Genomic DNA, 16767 nt, shown 5'->3' on the forward strand with positions numbered 1-16767 from the left:
CAATATAACATGTCCTTACTGAATTATGTTGTGAAAAATGCTTTAGCCTGCCATTGATGTACACAAGATCCATATCAATTTCAATCATGGTGCTCAGAATTGTAATATAGGCTATCTACAAAGACTTGCTTAGGGCGAGACCGGTTTTACCTGGAAAGTGGCAAAGACTGATCACTAGCTGATATTTGGCATCAACCTAGTCATTCTTTGAGACCTAAGTAAAATATGAGCTCAGTTACCAATGAATTGTAATCACCATTATTGGACAAGTTCTTGCAACTCTTGCACTTATGAGACACCAGACAACTAACAAAGCTGGCAAAAGATATTACCCTTTTAGTATGACATACCTAATACGGCTTAAATCTGAACTGCCTGAACATGAGCACAGCCTCTTTTGTACAGCTGAGATGGAGTCCCTCACAATAGTTTTATAAGCAGTGTTTTGGATGTGTAGCCAGTGAAGTGACAAATGTCTTTGGCGAAATCACATCCATAAATAAAGTTGAACCGCTGAGCGAGTTTTCATCCTGCAGATGGCTTCTGTCAGCTAGGAGATTTTCCATCATGCACAGGAGGAGAGACTGAAGGTGGAATTTGTAGGAAGAGAGGTTATTGATAGCATTACCAACTGATAAACTGACTTGCAAACAGAAAGACTGAACTTCAAGCGGGAACAAAATAAATACAACAATTTGAAGTCAAGTCACACATTGATAACGCATATTTAAAAGCAACACTTTCACCTAAGTGCTATCCTGTTGCAGTGAATAACTTTAGACTGACGAAATGCAGCAAAACAATATCACCAGTTAAAATCCACAGAAAGCCAGTGTATAAAAATAAGTTTGCAATCTGGTTGTAAAAGTGTCCAGCTGATTTCACATAAAATGTTAGACTTCCAAAATGTTGGTCCAATAACACTAAAATCCTACACTTTGATTTGAAACTAGATCTATGAGAAAACAATAAAAGCCTAGCTGAAGCCCTTGCTAGACCCTAGAGAATCAGGAGATGTGAAATATAGGCTGGAGCAGGACCATTCACTGCCCTAAAAACAAACCGAATGTCTATCCTAAAAAGCCCATGACCTATCCAATAATTCATATCCTCAAGGGTGAAAAGGACGCTGTAGATCATCATGAGCAGAACTGAGATATGAGATCACATGCTTGGCCAAAGAGCAATTGATAAAGGGAGAACAGAGAGAGACCTAGAATCTAACCTTGTGGGACCCCCAAACGGGAAATGTGAAGAAATGCCATCCATATTGACAAAGTCCTATTAGATAAGTAAGGCAAACCACTGAAGTGCTGTTCCTTAAATGCCAACACAATGTTCTTGCTTCCCAAGTTACACTGTATCATTCACTGTATTAAATGTGGCTGTCTAAGAGAAGAAAAGCTGAGCATCCCTTAGAGTCAGCTGTGAGTAGTGTATTATTTACTTTCAAAAGTGCAGACTCATGCTGTTCATTGTCAAAAATCCTGATTTATCTTGATGAAATAAGATTAAAAAAATATTTTCTCAAGTAATTTGTAATACAATTGGGAGCTTACAACTTCTTAAATTGGAGGGAGAATTTGTATCCAGTTTAGGCTTTTAAAGCAAAGGGTACGCCACCATGTGCTTTAAAATGATGACAATGTGACCTTCCAGGTTGCCAAGAGATGGCGTTACACTGGGCACGTAACTGAAGCGTTCCATTCGTGCAGGGTCTGCTGCAACAATTAGCTTCCACTATTATCAATGGAACTGGCTACACCCGATAGTGATGGTCAGTGATAGTGACGCAAACTTCAGTTGTGGATCCGGTGTAGTCCGGGCTTTAGTCATCCTAGCTTACTTGGACCACACTGAAACAGACCTTGAGTGGTACCACCCTGGCAGAGAATCAAAATTAGAGGGTGAGTGGGTACTGACACATTGTCTCAAGACACAGTCTCACAAAGATATTCTCAGGAACAGTACAGAATTAATTAATAACAGTCATGTAATATGTGGAAGAACATAACAGTTAAATTCTTCTATCCAACCATAATTCTGACTGTAAATGTAAGGACACATGAAAAGAAATATAAATACTAGGGCACCGTGGCCTACTGGTTAGCGCTTCGGACTTGAAACCGGAGGGTTGCCGGTTTGAGCCCCGACCAGTAGGCACGGCTGAAGTGCCCTTGAGCAAGGCACCTAACCCCTCATTGCTCCCCGAGCACCGCTGTTGTTGCAGGCAGCTCACTGCGCCGGGATTAGTGTGTGCTTCACCTCACTGTGTGTTCACTGTGTGCTGAGTGTGTTTCACTAATTCACGGATATATATACAGATTATATACTCAAAAGAGTATATATACTATAACTTTTATTAAAAAATCATAAGACATACATTCTGATTTCAATGCTCTCAATTGGAAGCTGTGTAGCCAGTCTAAAACTTAAGAAAATGACTGAAGTCCCTGTCTTTCCTAGCTTGACTGGAAAACTGAAGAATTTTCTTTATGGTGAAACTTATGATGGCCTGTATTAATGAAGTAAAGGTTTCCAAGTGAAATGATCTGGATTGCTTGTACAACAACATGGCAAATATCAATGAAAGTATTAAAGAGTATGTCCTCTTAAGGTAACATCAGGTAACATGATTAGACAAAATGTATATAACCTTTGCCACATTTATATTGATATTGACATTGTTGATACATATAACATATTTAATAATTTGGAATTGCGAAAGACTGGTGTTATAGAGAAACTGCTCCACACACAACAAAATCAGAATACTGTAGGGTTTAGCACGAGAAAGGGAACTATACAGGTCTCATGCTTACTGTAGTTCAAAATCAGTGTGAAACGATCGATAGCTGTATTAATTAACAAGACAGATAAGACACCAGAGAAATGTGCCAAAAGCGAGGGCCGTAATGCAAGGATGAATTCTATCATAAGCTCGTCCTACCACAATAGGGTGTGGGAGATGGAGAGGTTCCAATCCGCACTAGCTCATGCCACCCATGGCTAGCACAGCTCAGGGACGCCACACGAGCCCAGGCCCAATCTGACGTTCTGGCATTGGCCACAAGGAGAGTCCTGCCTGTCTCAGAAAATAGAACTCAATTAACTTTTTAGCTGCAGGCATATTGGAACATTGTTTCATTAACTAGATGAATACAGCCTGATAATTACCACTTCTCAATTTTGAAAAAAAAAAAAAAAACAAGGCTGCACTCCATATTGATTGTGACTGATGAGCTTGAAGGTTAATTGGGAGCAGAACATTCTGGAACAGCCGCTTTAATGAACAACAGTTTTTCTTTCCTTCCCCCAGCAATGTCACTGTTTGTTTGCCGTGGAAAAGACAGATCTGTGCCATTGACATTCCAAATGTGGGCCCTTGCATGGACGAGTCACCCAGATTAGTTGCACTGATGTCAGACTGAAATGTCTTTGAACGCATAATTTACTCAATAAGGGAAATTCTTCTTGTGTCGTATGTTTACAGTATGTATGAACTTCAGAAAGAACTTCATTCCACAAACAAGGGTATTATTTGTCATTAATTTAAGTAATTCTATAGTTTAAAAAGAATACCCCCGACATGAACTTTTCCTACCCCTCATGTCCAGCAGAGAGCGTTCTTGCACTGCTTCTCCATGTCGAGGCCTGGTCTGGGCAGTAGATTGAGCGTAACACTAAAACAAGGCCCCATTAATGCACCTGTACCAAGCCAAATGGAACAGCGATGCGGGGCAAGACCATTAGGAATACAGATTGCACTATTAGAGCCGCCTGGCTCTGAGCCCTTCTGTCGGCTATAAATAAGGCTTTTTGCCCGGCCCGGGACAATTTGTGCCACACTCTCCCTGCACTTGCATAATGACCCTGACTGTTTAATTCGCGGAGCGTAAATGGCACCCCCGCCATGTTGGTTTTCATGCTAACAGGGGTGTTAACAATGCATGCTTGGGGCATAGAAAAAAAGGTGATTTTAAGCACACCTTGCCAAGCTCTCAAAGGAGCATGTTCTCTCTCCTGGGTCTACCATACAATGGTGTCGCAGCTAGGTGGCCTAATAAAGATGTTAATGGCAGAGGTCTTAAATTGTTCCCCATTTGTCACGCAGGGGAACATGCCCTCTGACAAACAAGCATCTACAACTAAAATAGGCAGTGTCCTTTGAAGGCTGTCTGTCGCCTGCTGTCTCAGAAGGAACTTCACTTGGACTTACACAACTGTTCCTGCCTTGTGGTCCAGTAGCTCTCGCTCACTGCCACCAATTACATCTGGGAGTACACAGGCCCACAGAAATAGCCCTTGAATCACAGAGAAAATAATGACCTCATTTAACTAATGAATGCTGGCGGACTTTAACAACCATAACCCTGTGGAGTTAGGGCAGGCACATTTTTTTCCCCTTCTTTCTTTCTCACTACTTTCCCCCCCTTCTGGACCATAGGATTGGTCGGCTGCAGACCAATTTACACACAAACACACACACACATACACTCACACCAACATACACAGACCTTCAGATTTGTGCACACGAAACAGGCTTCAGAACGATCAAACCTGTGCTCCATAAAATAAACAGAGCAGACCAGAGACGCGGTGACCCCCCACTCCCTCAGACAGAAGGCAGGACCTCAGAGCTGTTGGCCAAAGGGCCGTCACTTTCGCCACCACAAAACTAAATGCCCATGGAAATTTAGTGATCTAAATACGGAAGGGCCTTGTTTTTCTTTTGTTTTTAGAAAAAAAAATAGAGAGAAAATGACTCCCAAGTTCAAACACAAGGGTAAGCCAAGGAAAACTTGGATGTTATTTCCATACTTGGGGCTATCCAGATACCCTGACCAAGACGGACAGAAATAGCCTTGGCGGAAGTGTAAGTCATGACCAACAAAAGCTAAACACATACTTCAGCCTTTACTGCTTTGCAATCATTTGTCCCCCCTTGTGCTGAATTGCTCAAGGTAACAGGACAGCACATTAGAAAAAGCAGTGCATTTAAAGTCCCTGTGTCATTACTATTATGTGCCACTTTTATGAGCCCATGGAACTGAAAGAAAAGTTTCTTCGTTTGGTTCAAGGTTCTGTAAAGAGGATGAACCCGTCAAAAGGAAGACCAAAGAAAAATCAATTTTAATCATCCCTTGCTGGACACGAGTCCAATCAGTGACCACGACACACAGGCCTGGCAACACAACCAGTTTGACCCTCAGACAACCGGCAGCCCTATGACACACTTAATTAGATCTGTATATGGCAGTTCGACCTTGGCAGAATGGTCTTTTTTTTGATAACATGCTTTTCAGCTTAGTGGGCTGAAGTTTAGAGAGGTGGGGGGGGGGGGGCACAATCAGCAATTCAGTCATGGCCATTGTGGGGTTTCACTGATGAGCTTTGTGGAGCAGATAATAGAGTAAATTATTTATCTACCACTCTCTCTCTCCCTACCTCCCATTCTCTCTTCCCTCTCTCCCTTTTTTCATTGTTGTTGCCTCTTTCCTTTGTTTGGCGGTTAGCTAGGTGCAGGTTGATGGCCCACATCACTCACCATTTTTAAAACGTTGTAGTGTTCTTTTTTTTAATTAGTCCTGTTTCACCCCTTTCACTCACATTCCTCAGTGTTTTTTGTTCAGACAAATCAACCAGACCAGACCAGACCAGGTCCATCCGACCTCAGCAAGTCACGGCAGCCACTCAACGCGGAGGCCAAACCCCAAGAAGACCAGACCTCAGCGGCCTCCCTGCTGTCCCATAAATACTGCCAGAGTGACGGAACAAAAGCGTCTGCGTAAATCTATTTTTAAAGCTATTGACAGTTTAATGAATATGGAGGCGGGAGGGCAGCGGACAGGGAGAGAGCCAAGTCTGTGAGCAACTGTTTAACTATGAATGGCTTATAAAATATTGTCATCACATCTGCATGTACTCTGTGGCAGCTGAGTAGGCCTCTGTTGTAGAGGTGGCCAGTGAGACCAAGACATATCAAATGAGTAATACCTTTAAGCCACAACTGCACTGAAATACCTTTAGCTATAAATGTGTTCCTTGACTGTCTTATCAGCGAGCAGGTTAATGACCTTAACATTACTCAATCTGCATAACTGGCTTTCTTTCACCCCCCTTTCCAAGTGCCTCTACCCCAGTTATTGATTTATGGTTCTGACTGTTTGATATCTTGGAAAAGGCAGAACAGAAGAAATCAAACAGAAACTTTGTGACTAGGATCTCCTCATCATCCACTATGTGCCTGGTAACGAGTCCTTAACATCAAGGGGGCAGAGATGATTACCACGCCCCCACCCCCAAACTCATATGTTTTACATGTCAGAATCCATCCACATCATAATGAACAATCCATCCACATCACGATCTACGTTTTTTGGCATAATATCCACAGCTGTAGATATGGGACACACTGATAGAAGTGAAGAGAATTTGCTTATAAAACTTCATCTTGTGGAGGTAACATCCCACGAGACTGAAAAATCAATCAGATTACCGCTCTTATTAAAGAAACATTTATCTATTCTAATTAATACGGCTAGTACTACTAGGCAGGGGTCCAATTGGAAATGCTCTGGCCTGTGGCAAAATGCATATCGACAGTGAAGAGTTGGAGATTGTTACATGAGTGGCTTGTGTTTCACTCTCTGTTTGCTCCCTGAAGATCAAATCGAATCAACATTTGACTACAGTTTCTTCTCCCCTCGTTCTATGCATCTCTAAATGGCCTTAGGGAGATGCAACTTTGTTATGTTGCATAGATCGATAGTGAGCAAAAAGTGGTGGTGGCTGCTTCTCCTCTTCTTATCCACTAGATTGTGCTATATCCTAATACAATCTGAATGGGAGCGAGTGATGCATTCGACTTCATTCATTCACCCATTTTACTCACAAGCCAAGCCTCTGCGAGTCATTATGCAGAGGTGTGTTGGAATGGAGGATTTCTCCATTTTGTTTTATATATATAGTGTGGTTTTGAATGAACACTGAATCCAATGTACATTGAGACATAATTGTTACAATTCCAGTGCAAGACAAAAAAAAAGTTTTAAATAAAACATTCCAGAAAATGAAAAAATTAAGGAAGGACTTTTGAAGGAACAAGACATCAAAGCAAACAAATGAAAACCCTGGAAACATATGTAGTGTCACAGCTGTTATTTCTACCCAAAATGACCACATCATCTATACCAGTGCATATGCTTGACCCCCTCCCCCCTCTCTGTTTCCCCCCCAATTCATCTCTCGCTGTCCCCTCTCGCCTTTTAATGTGGCCATTGGGTGGCTGTGTGTGTGTGTGTGTCTTGTCAGAGGCCATGCGTGTTGAGCTCCAGAGCTCCGTGGCCCTGCTTGGGTTGCCGTGCTCTCCCGCGGGCCGATCGCTTCCCTGACAACTGGCAACAAAGGCAGCTTTGAGGGGAGGCGGCGAGCAGGACCTTTGAAGGCTAATCTGCATGCGTTTGTAGCGGGAAACTGGAGCTGTGCTGAAGGAAACAGGTGCAACTAATTACAATACCCCACAGTTCTTCTTTCCCTCCTTCTCTCTCTGTTTCTCCGTTTCTCTCTCTCTCTCTCAATCTTTCACTCACTTATAAAATTTCACCCCTTTTGCTTTATAAGGGAGTATGTTTTCCCTGTTACACTGTTGTGTGTTCACGGAGGAAGAATTCTGTACTGTAAAGGGAATATTGCATGCACATGTTAGGGTGGCATGGAGGACACACATTACTCCCCACCCACACCCTTCACTTACTCCATGCCCACCAATGCCACATTATTACTTCAAAGCTGTGTACTACAGAATAGCTTCAACCATGTGGAAGCCTCACTACTTACTACTAACACTGAACCAAAACTTTCCACCTAAACGCCTCGTGGGTCTAGTTTTAACCTGCCCTGGCTGGAGGATAGGAGTATGCACCTTGCCACTCACATATACCCTGAACCCAGGCTTTGAATGTCCCCCATTCAGGTGGCAAGATACAAAATCACCATATCACCTTATAGTGCTGTAGAGATGATCTGGATCTCCAGGTCTAGGATGACCTGTGACTGTGAATATGTTACATTTCCTTAATGTTTAATAAGATAGGGTACTTATTCAAGACCTGTAGGTCCTATAGTGCGAGTGGCTGACAACATGATAAAAAAACTCTTTCCTGGCATGGAGCCTGTGTAATTGGCATGCCATTGCCTTGCAATGAGTTCATGTTTCAGTGCCTAGAAAATGAACACGTGTTCGGTTTTTACTGCAATTATCTATGTAACTGTTAGCTCAGTAAAATTAAATCACCCCTCTATGTCAGCACTTAAAATTACTTTGTCAAGATTGTTGCTAGCACACATAATGTGAATATGCCACTATATTGCACTAGTAGTTGTAGGCACTTGTAGGAGCAGGGACATATTTGATGGGAATGATATTGGAAATATTTACTCAACTGTGCGTCATCCCTCTGCAAGTGGAGTTAGGAGGCTTAATCTGTTCACAGTTTCTGAAGAAATAGTCAAGAAATCAAGTCATTGCTCCTACTGGCCAAATCAATAACTTCATTTTTTTGTGATTAACTGTTTTTATTTACAAAATGTAATGTTACCTTCATAAGCAACCAAGGGAGCCTTTCATAAGTACATATTGGCCTCTCTCAAATCTCTAGTATTCTGTATGTTCTCTGTGGGAAACATTCCAGATCTATCAGTTGAGCTGTTCAGCTGGCAAATGGACAGTGAAATGGAAACACCAGAAGTGTCTGCTGTCCAGGCTGCTGTAACTGGACTCAGGAGCCGTGTGGAGACACCCTGACGGCTGCCAGCACAGAGGGCCTACTACCCCCAGCTCTCACTTTCACCTCTGCTGGCAGCCTCACCTCACCTCCACACGGGCTGCCACTGCACTCCACCGCCTTAACGCTCTTTATCCTCCGCTGTCCAGGTCGTCCGTTTGAAGCCGTAACGGGGCCTCCTCCGGGCGACGTTTCATTCCATCCAGCTGCGGAAAGCTGAGAGCAGCCGGGGCCAGGGTCTCAGGTGGGGCCTCAGGGGCTCGGCCGTAAAAAGCAGCAAGGTGTGACTTACGGTGACCGACAAAAGAGCCAGGTGTCAGGTTCACCCTCCACGCCTGCTGCGTCGCCTTTTCAAACCACGGGTCCCGCATAGCGCCAGGTAAGCCAATATCAGCGCTCGTTTGCCTGCAGGACAATGGGGGCGTGGGGGGTGGGTAGGTAGGGGATGATGGAGTGAGATGATGAGGAAGGGGGATGAAGGAGAGGCCTGGAATCTCAGAGGTGATGGGAAAATCAAACGAGAGCTGCTCGGAGCCAAAGAGCAGGAGAAAGTGTCCTCTGACAGGTGTCTGAAATCAGGTCAATGGGAGTGGGAGGGAAGTAGGGTGGTTAGGGTGGGGGGTCTGGGAGGGGAAGATCTGGTGTAATTTGCTTCAAAAAGGCAGGATGAAATCAGAGGCCATCCTCATCAGATCACCTTACTCCTTTAAAACAAAGAGAGCAGACATGGAGGTGTTTTATTCATAGAATAGTAGCTCAGTACCACTGAGATGTCACAGAGAATTTTAGTATTTTTTCCCAGAGAACAACCTTGCATAAATTCTGATGTTGATTTATGCTGCCGCCTTTTATTTTCACCATGTCCCTCGTGCTCTCTCACTCACTCCTCTCCCTCTCTCTCTCTCTCTTTTCCTGACAGGAGGAATTTGACGAGGAGGCAAATGGCCAAAACCATACAGATAAATCATAAAAAACATAAGCTGCTCACAAACAATATGCAGCGCTGGCCAACGGGATGTCTGGCAGCCTCTTCACTGACATTGCTTTGGGGTTTTTTTTATGTGAAAAAATCTTAAGAGGAGGAAGGTCACACGTGGACCGTTATGTGCTGAAAAAAAGGAGAATACCAGTGGCTTGACTGCTTGCCTGTGGTGAAAAAGGGAGAGGGAAGTGGTCACAATTATAGTGGATTCCTATGTGTCTTTTTATCTAGTGCTTATTCTTAGGTCAGCAAGGTGGTGTGTAGGGCCAGAGGCACAAGCGATTGCCTGTACCAAACTTTTGCGCGGATATGAAAGAATGGAAAACAAAAACCAAGAAAAGGTAAATGAAAGATTGTTTTGAGAAAGGTAAACGTCTGAAACTGCAGAGCTGACTAACCATGTCAAGGGCAAAGAAAGAGCTGTACTTACTCGCTGGCCCCTGCTGAGATTGTTTGTGTTCTCTATCCACCCCCCTTTTTCCTATCTGTTATGGATTGATAAATTGTAGGGATCAAGACTGTCAGGCTTTTGATAAACACACATCTCCCTCACTCACATGCTCTGGCACACACACACACACTCATGGTCAAACCCACTCCCAGGCGAGGTAGACCAGAGGTGCATGCAGGATCAGGGTAGGTTAGGGTCACCAACGAGACCCAGCCAACTCCACCATGCCTCAGCAAAGCCCTCATATGCTCTTTATTTCTGAGATCCTCAAAGATAAATTACCCTCCAGGCTGCTAGTCACTGCCCTGAACACCCTATAAAGCCTGATATAAACTACAGCACAAAGGCTGCAATATATAAGAGCCAATAAGAGGAATATAAGATGACCTTTAAAACAGACTAAAACAAACTCATGTGTAGATGTCAGTCAAAATAAGGCCAAACATATCAATGCTTCCAAAAGTAACAAACCATATTTTGGCTCAGGAACAGGAACCAATTTGATTCACATGCTTGTGCCAAGGCGCTTCAGTCCAATGGCCCTGGCAGCCATGAATGTGAGGCATGTAAAGATTATTCTTGTGGGTGACGGTGGAGTGATGGACGAGTCGTGTTCAAGCCCTTTAGAAGAGGCTCATAAAATGAGGTACAATGTACAACAGTGCTAACTCAACTTACAAACACGCCCTGCCTCATGAGCTTGTGTGAAAGACATTGAGATGAGTGGAGATATGACTGGGTGTCTGCTTGGTGCTGGGTGTCGAGTTAGTGGTGCACCAGTGATGGTTTGGGTGCCACCATCCCCTGGTCTTCTCATTTCAAAGTCTTTTACGAGGTGGCTTGAATATCAAAGCCATTGTCTAGCGAGAGCGAAACTGTCACTATGCATCGTTTTGTGGGAGGGTTGGGCCATTTGCTGCCAGACAGAAGACTTTGAAACCATCCAGGGGAAAAATCACCTCAGAGGGAAAGAGATGGAGAACGAGGCATAAGGAAAGGAAATCCAGAGACGGAGATACAGTAGGTTTGAATGATATACATACCTCCTCCCTTCCCACCCCCTCACACACACACACACACACACACACACACTCACCTTCCCCCATTCTATTTTAACTTAAATGGAGTTAGCCTGGTACCCCCATCCTCCTCCCCCTGCAGAGACTGAGAGCATGTATGATACTAATGCACTAGAGTGGCCAGTGCAGCACTGGGACTCCGTCCTGCCTGTCCATTAGCCCTGTGCCTGTCTGATGGAGAGCACCACTGCTGACAGATGGTGACAGGTGTAGCAAAATAAATAAATGGCATGTCATAGCCACATAGCACACTGTGTGCATCATGTTTTAGACTACGCAGAACATACACACTTAGAAGAAAAGTGTATAAGTGGATGAAATATGTATTTCCAATGTCTGTGTTCTTCCTTTGTTTTGTTTATTTGTTGTTTATTTTTTTTGCCTAGTGTGTTTTTATTTGTTTCCTGTTGCTAGAGGGATATCAGATTTCCCATATTGGGACTCATAATACTACTTTGGAATTCCATGACTCTTTTGTTTCCATCATCGGAGCGTGGAGCCAGGCTTGCTTGTTCAATTTCATGAGGAGGGGAAGTGGAGGTCAAACATTTGGTTTTGAATTATTATTACTTAATGGCTTAGAATATTAGCTCTGGCTCCATCTTTTTAAAATATTCACCACTGACGCAAAGTACTAAAACACAATAGATTTCCATGATCCATTTTAGGCCGTATTTAGTAGACTCTACTTGCCTTTAATCACATTTTTCACCTTTATAAAAATGTGCGGACTTTATCTTGTTGCTGCATGTATGCCTTTATTGTAAATAGAGAACTTGCAAGTAAGACTTACTGGCAATACAAACAGGCAGGACATTTTTTTCAGAGAGGTTTGCTGTTTTGGAGAAGCCAGCTTGGTGTGTTAAAGTATGTACATGTCTGAACCCCAAGTGTTTGGTGACTGTGTAGGTGTATAAGCCATGTGTGATAAATTGGGCTTATATATATATAAAAAAAAACATTCCACAGATCATAGTTCAAGCCATGTGCAATATCCTCTTTTCACTGCCACTCCTACAATAAAAAATTAGTGCAAACTATGAGAGAGAGTGGGGGGGGGATGGGGAGAGAAGAAAAAATCTTACACTAACAAAACCTTTATTACTTTGGTATGAATTTGGTCAGGGCAATTTCACAGCCACATCTGCAACTAATACATCCCGGGGTAGGATTTGTAAATAGAGTACAGTGAAGAGTTTGTTCCACTAATACATTCTAAACACCACCAGGCCCTGTGGCCTTTGAGGTTAGGGTTACACTCAATATGGAGCTGGAAGCGGCTCCGATGTAACACTTTGCACATGGCTCAGCGTTGCAGAATTAATCATTCTCTGATGAAAACACCGGTGTCCTTTTTCCACTGGTGGACATCATTTTATTTCCAAAGAATGCAAGAAAAAAAGAGGGACGGATGGACATGCAGAGAGAGAGAAAGAAAGAGTGAGAGAGCATTCATTTCTTTTGCACTTCCATTTTTTGTTTTGGAAAAAAAGAAAGAGGCTCTTGACAAGGACATAAATTGTGTCTTCTGTATCCACAGATTCCCTGTATCCACTGTGCTGTCCCGAAGGGCCAGCCCCAAACATGGCCAGAGAGCGCATTAATCAAAACCAGTGGCGGCGACAAACAAGAAAACTCACTCTTCAGGCCACGGCAACAAGACAGCCACCAGTGCCCTCTGCCCCCATCTTAATGAAAGCTTTATCTTGTTTAACAAGCAAGAGGGTGGGGTGGGTGGAACCAACTCCAGAGTCAATCAGGACAGCTTTGCCTATTTCCCCCTCATGCTTGGTTTTTTTAAGCTTGTCTTTTTTTCTCTCTTTCAATCTGCAAGAGCTAACCTACTATACTGTCATGAGAAGCTGTTCTTTTTCGGTCTTCACATTTTTCTGTCGTAATTCAGCTCATTTTTTTTTCAGTTGCCCTGCAAAATGGCAGAAGTTGGCCCTTCCCACAGCAACATACTCACACACAGACCTTCTTGTTCATTGGCTGTGAGGCTGTCGGACACAGGCAGTGGACACAGTTTGAATAGGACGCACTGCAGGAGAGCTGGGCTTGGGGTTGGGGGCGTGTGGGGGGGACATCAAAATTGCCCCTGTTGTCATCAAACCTTGACCTGATCTCAATTTGCCTTTCTCCGGCTGATCCGTCAGCAACGTAGGATCAAAACGGAATATGTCTCCCAGCATTCCGACTGCTTCAGGATGAGTGTCACTCACTGTCCTTCTCTATTCACTTCCTGTGAGCCAAGCCCTTGAACAAAGGCTCTCTTTCCCGCTCTCTGTCCCTCTCTCCCCCGTTCTCTCCATCTGTCTCCATCTCTCACACACTCTGGTCCTCTCCCTCTGTCTCCTTCCTCACTGAACAGTAAATGCAACACATATTTATGCGATTGTCCGGCTTCTCGTGTTTCATGCGGATGCATAAAAGCACCGTTATTTCATCCCTCCTTCTGAATAGAAACATGAAATTTTTTTATTTGGGACTTTCTGTCGCATGGATAACTCCTCTTGTTTGTTAAGCTTGCTGGGTGTGCAGCAATTAATTGTAAGACATCAGATTATATGAAAGACGCTTGCAGACAAATACTGTAGATGCATTGAATAGGGACCACATCAAATGAGTAAAAACAAAACTATGCCCTGCTGTGACGTCTACTCATATTGATGGTTGTCGATGGAATTGTTCAGACAAGACGAAAACAAGAGCGTCTTGTCCTGCTTGCAGAGAGCTGACTTAGCAGGGTGCATGTTCGGACACGGAGGAGGAAACGTTGAGCTGAGCCGAAAGACTTGCCCTGGAGCAGGACAGGGAGTATGCTGTGGCTAACAGCGCCTGCTAAACCATGTCATTTGTTGTACAAGACTATGGTCGGGCCTTGTGGTTTATGAAGTGGTGGCGGAAAACAATAGACTTTCTCTCTCTCTCTGGCAATTTATCAGTGGGATATTACTGAATAGAGTTCTCATTCAGTCATAATGTGAACGGAAGATGAAAAGAGAGAGAGAGAAAGAGAGAGGGAGAGTGAAATGGAAGACAGAGAAATAGATCTTAATTTTTAGTTTAGGGGTGCATTATTATACACTACCGGTCAAAAGTGTGGGGTGACTTAGACATTTCCATTCCACTCCACTAGACAGAATACCAGCTGAGATCAGTTGCATTGTTTTTTTTAATCAGGGCAGCAGTTTACATTATGTTCTTACATAATTGCAAAAGGGTTCTCGACTGTTGTAGAAAGAAATGGCTGATCTTTAATGCAATATCTACACTGCACACCACACTACACACCCATTATCAGCAACCATTCATCCAATGTTCCAAAGGCATATTCTGTTTACTAATCTGATGTCATTAAAAAAGCTAACTGCGAAAACATTGGAGAACCCTTTTGTAATTATGTAAGCACATAATGTAATCTGAAAACTGGTAGGCTATTCTGTCTATAATGGAGTGAAATGGACATTTCTAAGTGACCCCAAACTTTTGACCGGTAGTGTAGCTTAAGAAACAAACACACCCAAAAGATTAAATATCTAAATAATGCTGCAGCGCAGTTCAGTAAGAGCTGGACTGGTGCCTAACACAGCCCTGGTAAACCTGCCCCTTCTCACATCATGAGTTTACGACACCACCAGGGTTCAGAAATGTGTTTTTAATTGAGAGGGTAAATACATACAGAGCAACCGCCCCCTCAGACTTAATGTAGGATAGCACATGTGTGTCTTTTGAACATATTAGCCACAATAAAGAACTAATAAACTGGGTTTATTTAATGTGGATGAAGTTGCTCAGAGTCATAATAGCTCCTGGTAGACTGCTCTATTAAATAGGTGCATGGAGGGCTGTCGGAATTGGAATAAGAGATCATGGTGGGGGAAGAAACGAGGGATATTAAGAGCAGGTTTGGGCCTGTTGGTGATATGATCAGTTGGCAGTTTCAATACAAAGGGATATTTTCTATTATGTTGCGGCCTAGTTGCTTGAAAGGCAAAAATAAGGCGGAGAAAAGACAGAGGGGAAGAAGAGACATAGATTTTAAGTACTTTGATTAATGGGATTATCACTTTAACATTCAGTTGAATGTCAGTCAGTTGAGATAATACAAAATGGGGAAAAAACACAAATGAAAAGTGAAATATAATGGACAAGAGCATGAGGGAAACCAAGCGCATATGCAGAAGATTTATTTGTTTTGTCTGAAAGGGAACATATAGGCCGTATTGTGCAATAATCCTGATTACGTAGCGCTGGCCCTTGCCCGACTAATGCAGCAGATAAGATCTCCATTTCCTCCGGTCCAAAGCTCTCCCTCAACATGAGCCATTATAAAAAACACTCACTCACACGCTCATTTCCAGTCGCCAGTCCTACGAGATCTAAAGAGCTATTTATGCCCATTATCTATTATTGAGCTCGGGGAAAAGTAGACTTCTGGAATTAAAAGAAGAATGGCTCGGAACGGTGAAAGAACGCTATTTCAGCTGAGGTTTGGAATCAGAGGACAACACATATTTCATCAGGAAAAAGGCAACAAGCACTTTGAAAGTCCTGTTACTGTGGAGGGAGCCAGTCAAAAGAACACCATAGTGTAATGGCTGCCAAACTGCTTACTGAACTAAAGGAAACCAACAAATGTGACTTATGTAAAAGATCCCTGCTTGCTAAATTGGAACACGCATACAGACAAATAGTTTCCAGGCCCTTTAACACAGTGTGATGTGGTACAGTGTAATATTTTTTTCCCCTTACTGTTTCATGGAGTTCTCAAAGCTAAAAACCTTTCCTCCTTTTTCACAAGTACGACTCTAACCAACATCTATTACTATTGAGCCACGAGTTCAGAGTGTTCATTTGACTAGTTCACTATTCACTAGTTTATAACCAATTTCTTTCGCTTTAGTTTTTCTTCGTGTGGATGCAGAGAACGACACTTTTTTTTTGCACTTAATGAAATGTGTGGCTCAGGGCCTGAAGAGCAATGACCTGCAGCCCAACAGACAGACCCTGCTGTGGGTGAGGGTGGCCAGGAGAAGGGAGGGCTGCCTCCTCCAATCCAATATCAATCTGCTCCCACCATTAATTAATTGCACATTAATCAGGAATCTGCCTCATCTGCTGAGAAATTAAAAATGCAAATTAAATATCAGCCAAATATCAAAACATGTTAGCGCAAGTGGATGACAGATGATCTAACAATCCACCCCCTGTCCCCTCTCCCCCTTACCATTTTAACAGACATTGCTATGGTAACGGTCTTTTTAATCACAGTGATTGGGGTAGACCGGGATTTTAATGGTAATCTCTGTTATCTATAGTGGGAATTTGAGGGCGACCTCAAAACAGAGCAAGCTGAAAGGACAGCGGCTTAACTAGTGTCATGCTTTGGGTCCACACGTTCACACTGACCTGGTGTATGTTCACAGAGAGGGAAAAGACATTCAATAATCAATTATGATAAATGAT

The sequence above is a fragment of the Alosa alosa genome, chromosome 9 (genome assembly GCF_017589495.1).
Source record: "Alosa alosa isolate M-15738 ecotype Scorff River chromosome 9, AALO_Geno_1.1, whole genome shotgun sequence".
Lineage (NCBI taxonomy): Eukaryota > Metazoa > Chordata > Actinopteri > Clupeiformes > Clupeidae > Alosa > Alosa alosa.